The 16,277-nt window shown below is 43.7% G+C and overlaps 1 protein-coding gene and 1 pseudogene across 1 annotated transcript in view; both read right to left on the reverse strand.

The window, feature by feature from the left end:
- PWWP2A (PWWP domain containing 2A) overlaps positions 1-16,277 on the reverse strand; it is an 85,478-nt gene that overhangs the window by 35,581 nt on the left and 33,620 nt on the right. The gene's annotated exons all lie outside the window — the stretch shown is intronic.
- Positions 13,516-15,196, reverse strand: LOC102505602 (annotated as a pseudogene).

The following is a 16,277-nucleotide window of genomic DNA, read 5'->3' on the forward strand; positions in this document are numbered from 1 at the left end:
TTCAGAGGCGACCCCTTTCTGTACGTGTTGGCTGGCCCCTGTGTCCAAATCCGACTTCCTTCTAGACTCAGCCCACTCCACCCAGGTCCGTGGATGCTGACGAAGAAGGGAAGAGACAAGCCAATTTAGTTGTCGTCCTCTCTTTGTTCCCTTGACCTTGAGGCACTTAACTCAGCAGAGCTCACAGCGGGGGGGGAGCCCGGCAGAGTTCTGGAATGAAAGGCAGGAGACCTTGGGGGGCTCCAGGAGCCCGAGCTCATTCTCTCTGCATTGGTCACCATAGTGACTTCTCTCCTAAGCCTCAGCCCTGTGCCTTTTGCTCGATATTCATTCATTATAAGGCCGCCTCTGCGCTTTCCGCTCTCTGGGAAACAGGCACCGCGTGCATTCGCACTCACGTGGCTGAGGCGCGAGGTGCAGGGGGCTGGGGGCGTGGTGGGGGGAGTCGGGGCGCGGGGAAGGAAGTGGGAGGGCGGTCCACCGCTCTGCAGAGAGAAGGATCAGAGCTGGAAAGGAATTCAGATCCCCTCTGGTTCTGTCTCCTCAGTTTACAGGGGAGAAAGGACTTGTCCAAGGTTTCTCAGCCCTTCAAGGGACAGCCCAGACTGGAACCTGAGAGGTCTGACTCCTGGTCTCACTGAGGGACTGCACTCCATCATCAGGGATGCGCAGGGCCCACGATCTCACCGGAGATTTTCTAACTTCTTGGCCTTTTGTGCCAAGCACTGGGGTCACACTTACTGGGATTGTCACTAAAGGTTACCAAAATTTGTGGTAATCAGGTAACAATGAGCCCCTAGTGAAAAGCCAGAACTGAGTTCCCTAGTGAGGCAAAGCACTTCCATTTCCACTACAAATTTGCAAGTAAATTAGTTCATTTAATCCTTAAAATTATCCTGCAAAGTGACTGTTATTTTTCCCTTTTAAATTGAGAAAACTGCGGCTTCCCAGAATAGGTTGAATGAATCAACTTGGAGTCAGAGGTGAATTTGAATGCTAACTCTGCAATTTACTAATGATAAAGAATGACACAATAGCTCTTTAGTACAGGTACTGACTTCAGATTCACTGAGGTCAAGTCCTGCCATTTCCTGGCTGTGTGACTTTGGGCAAGTTACTTAACTTCTCTGAGTCTCTACTTCTCCCTCTGTAGAAACATAATAGAACCTACTCCATAGAGTCATTGTGAGGATTAAATAAAGTAATGCATGTAAATCACTCCTCACTGTGTATAACTCTTAATAAGTGAGTTCTGGTTTTCCACAATTAGAAAGTACTCTCCTGCCGGAACTTCTGGTCTTAGACGAAAAGAGAAAACCCACCTCCCTCTTCCAGGCCCACCCAGACCCCAAAGACTTTCCTTTGTGTCAGCCAAGGAACACAGTACTTGAAAAAGGGACATTCCAAAGAGAGGAAAGTGAATTTGAAAGATGCTTTTCAGGGCTCGATTTGCATTTTTACAAGATTCAGACGAGGGAAGAGAAGGGAAGAGTGGAAATCAGTATCTCTCTATAGCTTTGCTGACAGTACCTCCAGAGCTGTGCTGCCCAACCCAGTGGCCACCAGCCTCGTGTGGTTACTGGAGACACGAAACATACCTGGTCCGAAATGAGATGTGCTGTAAATATAAAACATATATTGGATCTTAAAGGCTTGGTGGGAGAAAAATATTATAAAATACTCCAAGGATCATTTTTATACTGATTACATGTTGGAATGATATTTTAAATAAAAGACATCATTAGAGTTAAATACACATTTCTTTTGATGTTTTTAATATAGCTACCAGAAATTTTTCAGTTATATATGTGGCTCACGTTGTATTTCTTTAAGACAGAACTGAGTATAGAAAAGTCTAATTCCAGCTCAGAGGACCTGTAAGTGTAGGACACTTAGATTTCTCTCATTTAATTCTCACAACAATATTACCTGGAAGGTATTGTTATCCACATTTTGCTCACAGAGGATAAACTTGGGGATGCCAACCCTTCATTTTCCCAGGTAAGGTCACCAAATGTCTATTATTATGTACTATGATCATTTCATAAAAGAAAGATTGTTTTTAATAAGAACAAAATTAAACACTACAACTATGTAAAACAGTACCTTGGTCCCCACAATGGTCTCCTATAATGAAAGCAGCTGGCATTCCTTAAGGGCTTATTATTTTGCCGGCACTGGGATAATATATGCTCTATCTTATTCAGGTTTATAAAACTCACAAGGTTGGTACCATTATTATCCCCAATTAAGAGATGAGGAGACTGAGGCTCTGAGAGCCACATGGCTTATAAACTACTTGGCTTGTATCAAGAAAGCCATTCCTTATAAAGCCAGGAAAGGCTTTCTTGACCTAAGAGAAGGCATTTTGGCCAAAGTCATTTTGTGATCTAGGCTTGACCACAATGCTTGCCCTTGAATGAGTCTCAATAATCAATGATCTTATGGAACATAGAAATGCAGGAACAGAAAAGGCAGTCAAACAATAGTGCGGTGACAAAGCAGATTCCTAGTTCCTCCTCGAGGGATATACATAATAATATGTCTTTGAGTTCTGCATGAAGTAAGGCCCCCACCCAGGTGGAGGAGGGAAGAGTGATGCTGACCCCTGACTCAACTAACGCTTTGGCCCTAATTCGATGGTAAATTCTCTTCTGCTCAAGCCCCTTCCTAAATATGTATGTACAGTTAGCTTACAACTTCCCCAATTTTGCTTTTGAGGAGACATTGCTTTGGGAAAGACCCCTAGTATTCCTTGTTTTTTTTTTTTCTTTTTGGTGGTGGGGGTGTGGGTAACTAGGTTTTTATTTATTTAAATGGAGGTACTGGGGGTTGAACCCAGGATCTCGTACATCTAAGCATGCACTCTACCAATGAGCTATCCCCTCCCACCCCCCGTATTCCTCTTACTTGCTGCAAGTAATAATAAATCCTTCTCCTGAACTTTGGCTTGGTTGTGTCTTTCACCTTGACACCCACCAGGAGGCGAACCCAGTTTTTGGGTAACAGGATTTGAACTGTCAAATGACAAAAATAATATAATTTAGTAATGAGTATCACGTCCTTTATTTAAGGACAAACAATCCATGGATTCGGGGAGGACAATGCCCCACAAGCAAAGGAGCACTCCTTCTGAGGGAGTGTGGGCAAGACTGAGTTCTACAGAGCATCAGATGAGGTAACTCGGAGACAGGGCATGGTTGGCTAAAGGGTCGGGGATTTCCTTACAAGGCCAGCAGGTCCTGTTTGCTAGGGTACAGGGAGCCAGCTTTAACTGAGCTGAAGGATTGTGAGTGGTGTAGTTAGGTTTCCCAGACAGTGATGCAGTTATAGTAAATGTGGGCTGAGTTAGGTCTAGATCTGTGACGGGCCCGGCCCCTGGGGCAGCCTCGGTTTTGTGGGTCCCGATATATGAATTTCCTATACCAGTTCCCCACTCTGATCAATACTATCAGTTGTGCTAGAGTATCGCTCAAAATTTATGGTGTTACTGCTACTCCACACTACCACTTTTTGTTCATGGTGGGGTCACGCTGGATCCCTTACTGGACTTCATAGGTTAGGATAACCAAAGTCTTGGTCCCTGAGTTGGCCATTTTCTTCATCCCATTTTTGGCATTCTAGGTCAAGGGAGGTCATTTGTCTGGTCCCCAGCAGCTGCGTGCATGCATTTAAAGCCTTTGAGAGAACACAGCACACAGGGAGACATGACTCTAGGTAGGGTAACACCCAGCATTTGCAGGGCACTCCAAAGCCAAGGTCCCCACCACCCAAACCAACTCAGATCAAAACATCAATCAAAGACCCTATTGACGGAGAGTCAATTCCTTAAGCCAAGTGGCTTGTTCACTGATCCTAAGTAGCTGAGTCTTGACTTCCCCAAAGTGTTAATCCAAGCACAAGTGGGGTCGGCCACAACACAAACACCTCCTTGCTCGTCTAGAAGATAATCAAGGGCTGTCCCATTATCAAGAACAATCCTGGCCAGAGAGTCCAGGGATTTTTGCTGGGCAGCTGTTGCTGTAGCAGCAGATTCTGTGAGTTAAGGAGAGATTCCTGATCATAGCCTCCTTTGCACTTACTCCTAATTGTGAATCACAAAAACCTCCTGATAATTCCTGTTTGGTTTGATAATGCAAATTGAGGGGAGTCGACCAGACCAGGGAGAAGTCTCAGTTGGATTGTGGATAGTTAGGGTACAGTTACATCACCCCAAAAGCACTGCCCAGTGGAGCACCAGCCATCTAGGCATTCATAGGCCCAAGATGTATTTTCTTTAAACCACCACAGACAAAAATAAACCCTGCTGGGTAACATACTATCCTGTGAAGTAGTAGTATCAGTAGATGGGCCTCTGAACCACGCAGTAGATTTCATCAGCCTCTCTGGATGCAGTGGCTTTGGCATGAAAATCTGTCAGTATCTGTCTCTGATTTTTCGGGCTCAGGTCTTTGAGTGTGAGCCTCAATCTTAATTATTGGGAGTTTAGAAGGGAGTAGAATGGCAGAGAGAATTACTTCTACTTGTGCGCCCTTTTTAATAGGAGTGCTGCTTGAGATTGGAAAACCTCTTTGTTTCCATAACATTCCAAAACCATGTACCACACCAAAGACATAGCAGCCATCAGTGTCAACTGATTTTTCTTGAGTGATTATGCGTGCTCTCTGGTCAAGGCAAATACTTCTGCCTGTAGTGCTGAATTCCCTTGCAGGAGAGGTCTGTGTTCAGTGAACTCATATTGAGTAGTGACCACATAATCAGCTTTTATACCTTCCCTGTTTATTCTTGGTATAAGACCCATCCACGTAGAGAATTAAATCTGGGGTAGGCCTATGCGGTTCAGATCTGGACGTGGGGTAACCAATCAGAAAGTGACTGTACAGCCATGTTCTTCTTCCTCACCTGAGAAGGGAAGTAAGGTAGCAGGATTAAGAACACCACAACGTTGAAGACGTGAGTGAGTTGGAGATAAAAGCAGGAGTCCACAGCAGTGGGTCTACTCGAGGAAAGATGCTGAGCTAAGAAGAAGCGCATGAAGTGTATGGAGGTAAATATCATTTCCTAAGGTCAGATCTGTTGAGGCTTCTATGAACTGGGCTGCAGCAGCGACCACCTTAAGCCGATTTGGGTAAACTCTGGCTACAAGTCCAGCAGCCTGCTGTAATATGTGGCAGCTCCCAGTCTTCCACTGCGGTCTTGAGTTAAAATTCCTAAAACCTGATTACACCTTTCATGGACGAATACAGTCAAAGACTTGTCACAGTTGGGCAGATCCAGGGCAGGGGGATTTTTGGAGGCTGTCTTAAGGTCCACAGGTGCTTGTTCATGTTTGTCTTCCCCATGATGGGGGTTCTGGTGTGGAGGTTTATGGATGTTCAAAAAGTGGGGAAGCTGTTGAGGAAAAATCAGGAAGCCAAAGCCTGCAATACCCTGCCAGGCTGAAAACCCCTCTAAGTTGTTTTTTTTGTGATAGGTTTTGGAAAGTTTTGTATTCATTGCATATACTTTAGAGAAAAGTGAAATCCCTCAGTGCTGTAAGTCATGTCCTAAATAGCGAATAACCTGATTGCAAAACTCAAGTTTTTCCTTTGAGGACTTGTGACCTTTGTGTGCCAACCGCTGGAGTAAATACACTGAGTCTAATTTAGAGGCTTCCTGTGTGAGAGAACATAGCAACAGAGCACCCACATATGGTAAAAATGAGGGAACTATAGGGTGCTAAGATCTTGATAGAGGGCTTGGGAAAACTTGGTGAGAACGTCAGTAAATCCTCGACGCATTACAGTCCAAGTACATTGCTGACTATTCCATGAAAGGCAAATAAATGTTGGTGATTTGGGTCCACGGGGATTTTAAAGAAAGCTGAGCTTAAGTCTACCACTGTGAACCATTCAGCAGTTGGTGGCACCTGTTATCATAAGGTCTTTGGATTGGGTACCACTGGAAAACGAGGAATCACAGTTTTGTTTATTGCCCTTGGGTCCTGGACAAATCACCATCCTTGCCCATTTGGCTTTTTAATTGGGAGGATGGGAGTGTTACAAGGACTGGTGCAAGGGACAAGTAACCCTGGTGAAATTAAAGATTCAACCACAGGGGTGAGTCTTTGTATAGCCTCTGATATTAATGGATATTGAGTCAATTTAGACAAAAGTTTGGTAGAAGTGTCTTTGGATTTTATGGGTTTGGAGCTCTTGATTTTTCCAATGTCTAATGATAAAGCCACCCACAGATACTGGGGAACTTCAGCTTACTCTGGAGTCTCACAGGATTGACTCATCTTCACTGTCATCTACAGCACATTGTAGGGCACCTAATGATTGCAGTTTCAGTTGGTCAGGGAATGCAAGGGTTAGTTCTCCATCAGAAGTGACCTTTATGTGCCCTTGTAATTCAGATCAAAGACCTCAGCTGAATAAATTCACAGGCGTTGAATCACAAAGCAGAAGAGGTATAATTGTTGGAGACTGGTCCCGGAGTCATCTGCACCAGCTTTGATAGGCATGCTCGTTGTATCTTATTTGAAATCTTCACTATTTTATATTGCTTTTCACTCTGAGAGATAGTTTGTTTCTAAAAGGTGTAGATTTGTGACTTGGCTGGGCCACTGGGGCAGCCTTCATTTTGTGGGTCCTGAGAGATGAAATTTCCTTTATGAGAGCCCGCGTCTGCTCGACTCAAGCCTGTTCTCCATCCGTTCTACCTCCCCATGTTGTCCCAGGAAGGGACTGCAGTTGGCATTCAGTTGTGAATTTGATGAGGGTTTATTTATTTATTTTGTTTAGGATCCCATTATAGATTCATATCCTTTCCCTCCCCACCGCACCCCAGTCTCTACTTGAATTTGGGGAAAGGTAATTACAGTTGAAGTGATGCACATAGTTAAAAGGAAGTCCACACCTCTGCCTTCATCTTGCATGAATATGGAAGAGGGATTTCTATCTAACCAGCCCTGCTCATTCTCCCTTCTGATGGGGAATGTCTGGAAGCTCTGGGGACTAAACCAAGCCCATGGAGAAGGCAGAGCTGTGGCTGGGCTGCCTGCCTCCTTCTCACCAATGGCTGCATCTGCATCCTTCCAGGCAGTGCCCGGGGCCCTGGGAGACCACTCCTCTTCAGCCCCCTTTCCACCTGACAGGAGATGTAGAACTGAGCTTCCCATATCTGAGCTACATTTGATTTCTGACTTGTCCACCTCCTAGCTTTCAGCTCTCAGAGCTCAGCCCTCAGGGACATCACTCCTGATTTCCAAAGCTGCAGCGAAACCTGCTCAGCATTAACCTCCAACTCCAAATTCAAATCCTGAGGCTGCAGATTTGCAGGGTCAGGGATTAGGGGAGCTGGCATTTTAAAGCCACAAGTATAAGGGGAGGCCATAATAATCATGCTTTTTAGTCATATTGGGCTTGTGACTATGTAATCACTGTTACTTGCTAGATGGTTTGCAAACATGGTATCATTAATCCCACATAGCAACTCTTTTCCATTATACAACTGAGAAAAATGAGGCTAAGAGAAGTGAAGTGATTTGCCCCAGGTCACACAGCTGGTACTGGCAGACCCAAGACTCCAAACCTGGTCTGTCAGGCTCCAAAGCTTAGAACCGTGAACTAGTTTGCCCAAGGTCACACCATGGCTAGTAAGTAACAGAGCCAAAATTCCAATTAAAACAAGAACAGGAGACCATGCCTTCCCCAACAGACTTGTAGAGATAAAAGAAATGGTAATACGAAATAGGAGTCAAGGTGAGTCAAGGTGAGTGAGATGAGCATTCTTTCAGGCACTCAAGCTTCTGCAATTTGATATTTCCCTTTTGAATAGCAATTTGATGATATATACAGTCCTTAATTTTTCAATTCCATCTCTAGGAAAGTAAATTTTTTTTAAAACTTCACAAAGAATTTTATCACAAGGTACTTTATTAAAGAGGGGAGAAAAAAAACAACCTAAATTTCACCAACAAGGATTGGTAAATAAATTATAATACGCCACTCAGTGGTATATATTACGTGACTTTAAAAGTTGTGTTCATAAAGATTTTCATTAATTCATTGAAATTTCATTTTCATTTCATTCATTAAAATGAAAAGTGCTTACAAAGTAAGTCTAAAAGGATAGAAAGTATTATAACAATGTTTAAATGCATTAAAAAATCCTGGGAATAAATATTCAAAAATATTAATAACGATTATGTTCAAATGTTAGAGATAGAAGCCATTGTATTTTTTCTTCTTTCTATTTTTCTGCATGATTAAAATCTCCCATAAGGTTATTTTTTCCGTAATAGGTAAATATGACGGTTGGTCACTATAAAGAGTATACAAATGCATGTACTCTGGACTTTGAAAGCTATTCCAAGAGAAGGAAAATCATAATGAATGTTATCAACATCTTTGGATTAAATGTAAAGCAGCTCAAAGTGACTAATTTGAAGGGAGCATGAGATTTATTCAGACTCTGCACCTCCCCCTTTCCTTTCTACCCCTTCACTTGTTTTAGTTTCTTGCCATCACTCACCACTGTATGAAATGATAGATTTTATTTACTTAGGTACCTACTTACTTAATTGGTGTCCCTCTGTACACCTTCCCCATCGCCCTCACCCCCTGCACCTTGAATCATCTCTAGCAGTCAGTGGGCCTCAGTGAAGACTTGTAGAAGGAATGAACTCACTCTTGCCCTGACATTCCCCTAAGTGCTGTTATGTTCACTTAAATCAGCAGTTCAAAGAAGAGAAACTGAGATGGGAAGGACAAGAACGTAATTTAAAAATAGTTCCATAAATAAAAACCTAATTACCTCTCTCCCCAGTGCACCCCCCCCCAAAAAAAAAATTTCTGATCCTCTAGCGGCAGCTGCAATGAGTCAGGGTTATCAAAATAAATCACGCCCACTGCCAACTGTATAAAGAATATTCCACTGTTGGCCAAAAATTCTAGTAAAAGTAAGCATCGTATTTGGAATGTTTGCCACGTGCCAAGAACTGTGTTAATAAGCATTTCTAAAAAAAAAAAAAGCATTTCTGTGTATTAATATCATTTCATCTTCATGATAGTCCTATGGGTGGGTATTATTACTCTCGCTGAAGAAACTGAGTCTCAGAGAAGTTAAAAAAAACTCGCCCAAGGTCACCCAGATGGTAGGTGGTGGAGCCAGGATTCAAAGTGAGAACACCATGGTTTCCATGCCTGGCTAAGCATGAAAAAAGCAGAGAGCCAGAGCCCACTGAAAGTCACCAACTCAGGGTTTCCCAGGGTCTGGCCCTGGGATGCACTGAAAAGTCTCCGCTTGAGATCCACCAAACAGTGAAGACCTAGGCCCAGTTCAGTCTCAACCTAAACTCACCTTTTTAACTACTCACTCCCCACAGACCCAGTGCTAACTTCCCCAGAAGAATCTTTGTTTGGCAGAACCACTGGTGGTCTTTGTGAAGGCTTTGGTCCAAAGATCAGCTTTCAGGATGTGACTTGGTTCTCAGAGTGATGGAAACCAGCACACACAGGCTCAGAGGATTCTAATGGAAAAGTATCTCAAAAACCTGGATGACTTAACATTATCTTCCAAGCCCAGGAACGTGCCTTTCACTCAGCCTGGAGCCCTGCCCCCTCCTCCTGATGCCTATTCAGCACCTACCCCTCCATCTTTCAGATCACAGCTTCTCACAAACCTTTTTTTATTTACTTGTGTGATTATTTACTTGTTGCTTCCCCTGGCTCTAGACCAAAGTGAGCAAGGATCAGGCCTTATTTTGCTTATCTCCAAACCCTGGCCCCAGGCCTAGCATGTAGTTGGCACTCAGTAAACAATAACTCGCCTTTAGAGACCTCCTGCTATGTGCCAGGGTCTGTGCTGAGCATTTCATTTATATCAACTCACTTAATCCTTACAACAACCTAATCGCCATTTCACAGATGAACAAACTGACTGCATAGGAAGACCAAGTGGTCACTTAAGCGTCTCAAAGGCTCAAACACACCAAGCTGGTCAATTGCAAAGCCCAGATTCAAACCCAGGGAGTCAAACTCCAAAGTTGAAACCCTTGATTAATTCATGTTACTATGGTTGACTGCTTGAGCGTTTAATCAGTGGCCTGTGGAGCAGCCACACCCACAGTTCACCTGCTGGAGACTAGAGCTCACGCCTGACTGGACAGGACTGATCAGAGTGTCCAGGCAACGTGGCCGAGCACCAGCCATCAGAGAGACGCGAGGTACCTGGGAAGGGATGGGCTTTGGGGCAGCCTTGAGATTACACTCTGGCCCCGTGGCTTATCCTCTCTGGACTCCAGCTCTCCCGTCTGCTCTGCGGATTAGTAATTCCCACACTCCAGGCTATTATGAAGACTGGATGACCTGCTGTACATGAAATAATCTCCCACGGTGCATCACACCTGGCAGCAGGTACACCACACAGTTGTCTCCTTTCTTTAATCGATCTCTGCCTTTCTGCATCTCAGTCTAAAGGCTCTTCTAATAAGGCTCTAGCTTTTTCCAACGAACATTCTCCAGCTGAGATACAAAGGCAGCTGTGGCCTTTGCTCGCGTCTGCCTGCTCCCTCCCTGAACCTTCTGCTATTTCTAGCTCGTCTCTCATCAAGGTCCTTTTCCTTTTCCAAGGTAGCTAGGATACAGACTTGTTAGGCCTGGCTCTGAATTCCCTGAGGTGGACAAAGCAGGGCCTTGCACAAGGAGCCACATGGGGAAGCTGAAAAGGACAGAATCAAGAGAAGAGAAGGGAGGTAGGGCCAGCCAAGCCCTCCCCTGTGACAGAGCTCAGAAGCAGAAAGACGGAGACAAAGGGAGTGCCTGCCTTTCTCCTTTCTTTCCTTTCTTTCCTTCCTTCCTCCTTCCCTCCCTCCCTTCTAGACAAAGGTCAGTATTTGTGAAAGGATTAAATGATTTGGGACTGCAGATGACTTAAGTATTGACTAGGACAAGCTAGAAAGGGCAGTGCCTTGGTAGGAACAGGCTACTGTGGCCCATTTAAGCACAAGGAAAAATCAGCATCAAAAACACCTCCCTGTGGGTCTTTGTTTGGTTGAGTAAACTTCCTGCTTGGCAGCGCAAACAACCAGCCAAACCTCTCCTGCGAACCTCTCCTGCGAGGGCAGTGGACCGCTTGTTTCTGAAGTCACCCTCCCGAGCATCAGTGAGAACAGGGGACTGGTTCCAGGAGAGAGTCCACACAAAGATCCAGATTCAAATGTCCCCTTTTTACAGGTAGGCTTCCTGAGTTCCTCTTTTTTTTTTTTTTTTTTAAGATGAAAACATTTTCCGATAAACACATTATGTATGTACAATTCAGACCACTCAGAAAAATAGAGTGAAATGTAAGCCTTCTTTCCACCCCAGTTCTCAGGTTCTTGGGTGCAACTATTACCTTTCTCTGCCCCCAATGTATTAAATAACTTCAAGTCTCCTAGTTCAAGCATTTTCCTTCCTGTGAATTATTTCAATCACCAAATACGTATGAGCCTCTTCTATGCAGCAGGCACTGGACGAGGCACCGAGGACACCAAGACACAGTCCCTGGCCTCAGGAAGCCTACGGTCTAGGGAGGAGGAGCATCAGATGTACATGCGTGATTGTGAAAAGGGCCACAGAGGAAAAGTACAGGCATATAACATGCCTGGCCAAGGAAATGACATTTGAGCTGGTGTCTGAAGAATGAATAGTTGTTCAGACAAGAGGGAAGACGTTTTCCTGCCAGAGGGAACAGCATGTGCAAAGGCCCTGCAGAGGGAAGGCGCCTGGCAGGAGGGACTGGGAGAAGGCAGCAGGGCTGCACAGAGTGAGCAGGAGGTGTGAGGTGAGGTTCAAGGACAGGCCGGGCCAGCTCACGCGGCCATCTGGCAATTCTGGCAACCGGCCCAAAGCTTTCCAGAGTTGTAACCATAACGAGGCCCTGTGCCATGCACTTTAGGGAAACCAAAGACCTTCCAGAAACTACTTGGGAAAAAAAAACACAGACAAACAAAGCAAAGGCTAACAGCATAGGATTTGAGCTGGGGGACAAAAAAGCCCATGGGTGGGTTAGGGAGCAAGACAGAAAGCTTCACCGGGTTGGGAATGGAGGGAATACCCAAAAGAACTGAAAGTAGGATCTTGAAGAGATATTCATGCACTCACATTCATAGCAGCATTATTTCACAATAGCCAAAAGGTGGAAGCAACCCAGAAGTCCATCGATGGACGAATGGATAAACAAAATGTGGTCCATATGTACAATGGACCTTCCTGTCACTGTATTATTTTTTGCTCTCTTTCTAGAATTATTTGATTGAAGAACACTTTCTGTTTTTAAGAACATATTTTTGAGGAGAATGGGAAGTTGTTTTTTAATGGGTACAGAGCTTCAGTTTGGCAAGACCAAAGAGTTTTGGAGATTGGCTGCACAACAGTGTGAATGAATGTGCTTCATGCTGCAGAGCTGTATGCTCAAAAATGGTTAAGATGGTAAATTTTATGTTATGTACACCCTTCCACGATTAAGAAAAAACTGTATCGTATGATACTACAACCAGGATACTGCCATTGACCCAGTCCACTCTTCTTATTTAGCATTCCCCAGTTTTACTTTACTGTGTGTGTGTATTGCACACGTGTGTGTTAATTCTATACAATTGTATCACCAGGCAGTTTCCTGTATCCACAGCACAGTCAAGATACAGAGTAGCCCCATCACCGCAAGGGTCCCTGTGTTGCCCTTTTTGTAACCACACTCACCTCCCCTCTTCATCCCAGTCCCTGCCACTCATCCATCTTCCATTTCTAAACTTCTGTCATTTCAAACATGTTACGTACATAGAATCATACAGTACGTGGTAAACTTAAAATCACCCCCCCCCATTAAAAATTTTTTAGAAAAAGAAAAAAAATTTTTAAGGAAATTAAAAAAAATTTAAAAGAAAAGAAAAAGGTCTTAAAAAAAAAAGCACGTGATTTGCAAACATTTTCTCCCACTGGATAGCTTATCTTTTCATTGTCTTCATATGGCCTTTCACAGGTCAAAAATTTTCTATTTTGATAAGGTCCAATGTATCGATTTTTCCTCTTATGAATAATACTTTTTGTGTTAAGTCTAATAACTCTTTGCCTAGCCCCAGATGCTGATTTTTCACTCACTTTTTCCTAGCGGTTTTATAGTTTTACTTTTACATTAAAGTCTATAATCCGTTTTGATTTAACTTTTGTATAAGGTGTGAGGTTTATGTGGAGGTTTGTTTTTTTTGCCTGTGGACATCTGATTGGATTTGTTTGATTTTTTTTTTTAAAGAATTTTTTCAGCATCATGATCAGACTATTATGTTAAGCAATCAACAGCTGGGAAGCAAAAAATAGTCCCCTCAAACCTACATTGACACACTTGGTTGTAATGCTCTACATTTTCCACCAAACAAAAATTAAAACAACCTGTTGTGCAATTAGTCACAAACACAGTCCTTGAGGTTTTTGCCCTTACACACGAGTAGTGGCTAAAACAGGTCTCTGTAGCAAATAGACCCTGCTACCACTGTGCTTGGCTGAGTTCACAAATCTCTTGTAACCTGTAGCTTCCCTGTCACTTCTCTGGCTCTCCTCTCCTGCTAAGTGTTATTTCCTGGCAGTAATTAAAACCATCTGCCGCTGTCACAGCTACTGCTGCTGCTGGAACCCCCATGAACCTTGGTTTCATGGTCTGACAAAGTACTCGTCTCTACCACCATAGAGGCTTTTGCCTCCAGAGTTTCCTCCCCTTCATGGGTCTACAATTTGAAAATGAATTATAATGGCCAAAATCACTGTAGCTTCCACCACCTCCAAAATCGTTTCCATTATTTCCAAATCCATTATAGCCCTCCCCACTGCCATCATATCCACTACCACCACCACCATGACTGCCACCAAAGCCACCTTGACCACTGAGGTTTCCTCCATCACCAAACCTATCATGCCCACCAAACCCACCTCTACAATAACCACAAAGTTTCCAGGCTCACTCGACCTCTTTGGCCAAATAAAGCACTAGCCAGCTCTTGCTTAGCCAAGGTTTCCTTAGTTCACGGTGGTGACCATACACAGGATGTTATTTCTCTCTCCTTTTTCCCTCCAACTTTATTGAGATACAGTTGATGATATTGTGTAAGTTTAAGGTGTGCTGTGTGATATTTGAAGTGTGTATATATTGTGAGATGATTACCACGTTAGGGTTGGTTAGCGCATCCATCAACCTCACATGTTACCGTGTGTGTGTATGTTAAGAACATTTAAGATCTACTGTCTTAGCAGATTCCAAATATACAATACAGCATTGTTGACTTGTCATCACCATATTAGACATTAGATCCCCAGGACTTACTCATCTTCTGACTGGAAGTTTGTACCTTTTGACAGTGTGATGTCTCTGAATGACAATCCTGTGAACGGAGTCATGGTCATCAACAGGTTTCAAAAGCAGATCCCTTCTTGCCACTGCCTTGGTCAGTCGTGATTTCAGTCACTTCAGTTTCTCACACTGTTCAAAATAACCTCTTGGGTGATGTTCTCCAGTGTCTTCTTTAATGCCACCAACAAAAACAATCTTTTTCACTGTTAAGTGGGCACTTCGTCTTTGAAACCCTGCTCTCGACACAGCCCTCTTTGGTGCCACGGCTCTTCCATCCGCCTCGTGTGGCCCCGCATCCCCGGCCGCATCCACCTCCTCCACAGCGGGCAGGGGACAAGCCCAAAGCCCTGGAGCGCGAGGTGTTTGGACCCCTCCTGACCGCAGTCCGTGAGCCTTCCGCGTGGCTCGAGATGGCTTCTCCGCCTCTCATCTCTTGTTTCAAAGCTCAGCCCTCCAGAGAAGGGCCTCACAGCTGCTGGGCCTCTTTGGAAGCCTCTGACTAAACAGGTGGGCAGTGGGAGGGGCCACCAGGAGAACACGGGTTTGCTTGATTTTTAATCATCACCTCTCCCCTCATTACTCGCTCCCAACACACAAAGATAGTCCCCACCCCTGACTCCTTTAGGACGTGCAGGGTTAGGTTTTGTTTCAGTCTAAAATAAATCGACATCACCTCTGTTTACAGAGATTCACAGAATCCCCCTTGGGTACTAGAGACCTTTTTAGGTATCCCCAGAATAAGTTTGGGCATCACTACACCAGAAGCCTTTGGGAGTTCGATGTACTGTTGCTTTCCTGATTTATTCATTGATTTGACATTGTAATTAATCATGCTGGTAGTCACCACGTATGCTATCCAGCCATGTGCCCACTGCTTTGCACTGTTTATCTCTTTTTATCTTCACACTATGCCTGCAAACTAGGTATTTTCATGACTACTTTATGGATAAGAAATTGAGGATGAGAGAAGTTGAGTAACTTGCCCAATAGGAGAACTGGAATTTAAACCCAATCTTTCTGATTTTAAAGCCTGTGTTGAAGGTGAAAATACAACCCACAGAATGGGAGGAAATGTTTGCAAATCATATATCTGATAAGGGAGCTTTCTCTATAATATACAAAGAGTTCTTATAACTCAATAATAAAAAGACAACCCAATTTAAAAACGGGCAATGACACTGAATAGACATTACTCCAAAGAAGACACACAAATGGCCAATAAGCAGATGAAATGCTGTGCAATGTCACTAGCCAAGATAATGGAAATTAAAACTAAGAGACCAATCACACCCACCAGGATGGCTATAAGATAAAAAAGCCAGTTGGTGTAAGTTTCACTGGTGTACACATCTATCAAAATTCATCAAATTGTACATCTGAAATATGTGTAGTTTACTGTATAGGAAACATACCACAATAAAGGTGTGAAAGACATGTAAAAATTTAAAAAGTTGAGAAATAGTAGTTTGGTTTGGATGTGGAGAGACTGGGCCCCTCATACGCTCTTGCTGGGAATGTGAATGAAGGTACAGCCGCTTTGAAAAACAATCTGATGTTCCTCAGAAGGTTAAAACAGTTACCGAGGGCCCCAGCAATTCCAATCCTAAATGAGCAAGAGAAACTGAAGCATATATTCACACAAATACTTGCATGTGAAAGTTCATAGCAGCATTATTCATAACAGCCAAAAAAGCAAAAACAACTCAGATTGGCGGGGGGGTGGGGGGAGGGTACTGCTCAGTGGTAAAGCACATGCTTGGCATGCACTAGGTCCTGGGTTCAATCCCCAGTAAGAAAGCAAGGAAGAAAGCAAGAAAGGAAGAAAGGAAGAAAGAAAGAAACTTAATTACCTCTCCCTAAAAAAGATACAAAATTAAAAAAAAAAAAAAAAACACACAAATGCCCATCAACTG

Source organism: Camelus ferus, chromosome 3 (assembly GCF_009834535.1).
Source record: "Camelus ferus isolate YT-003-E chromosome 3, BCGSAC_Cfer_1.0, whole genome shotgun sequence".
NCBI lineage: Eukaryota > Metazoa > Chordata > Mammalia > Artiodactyla > Camelidae > Camelus > Camelus ferus.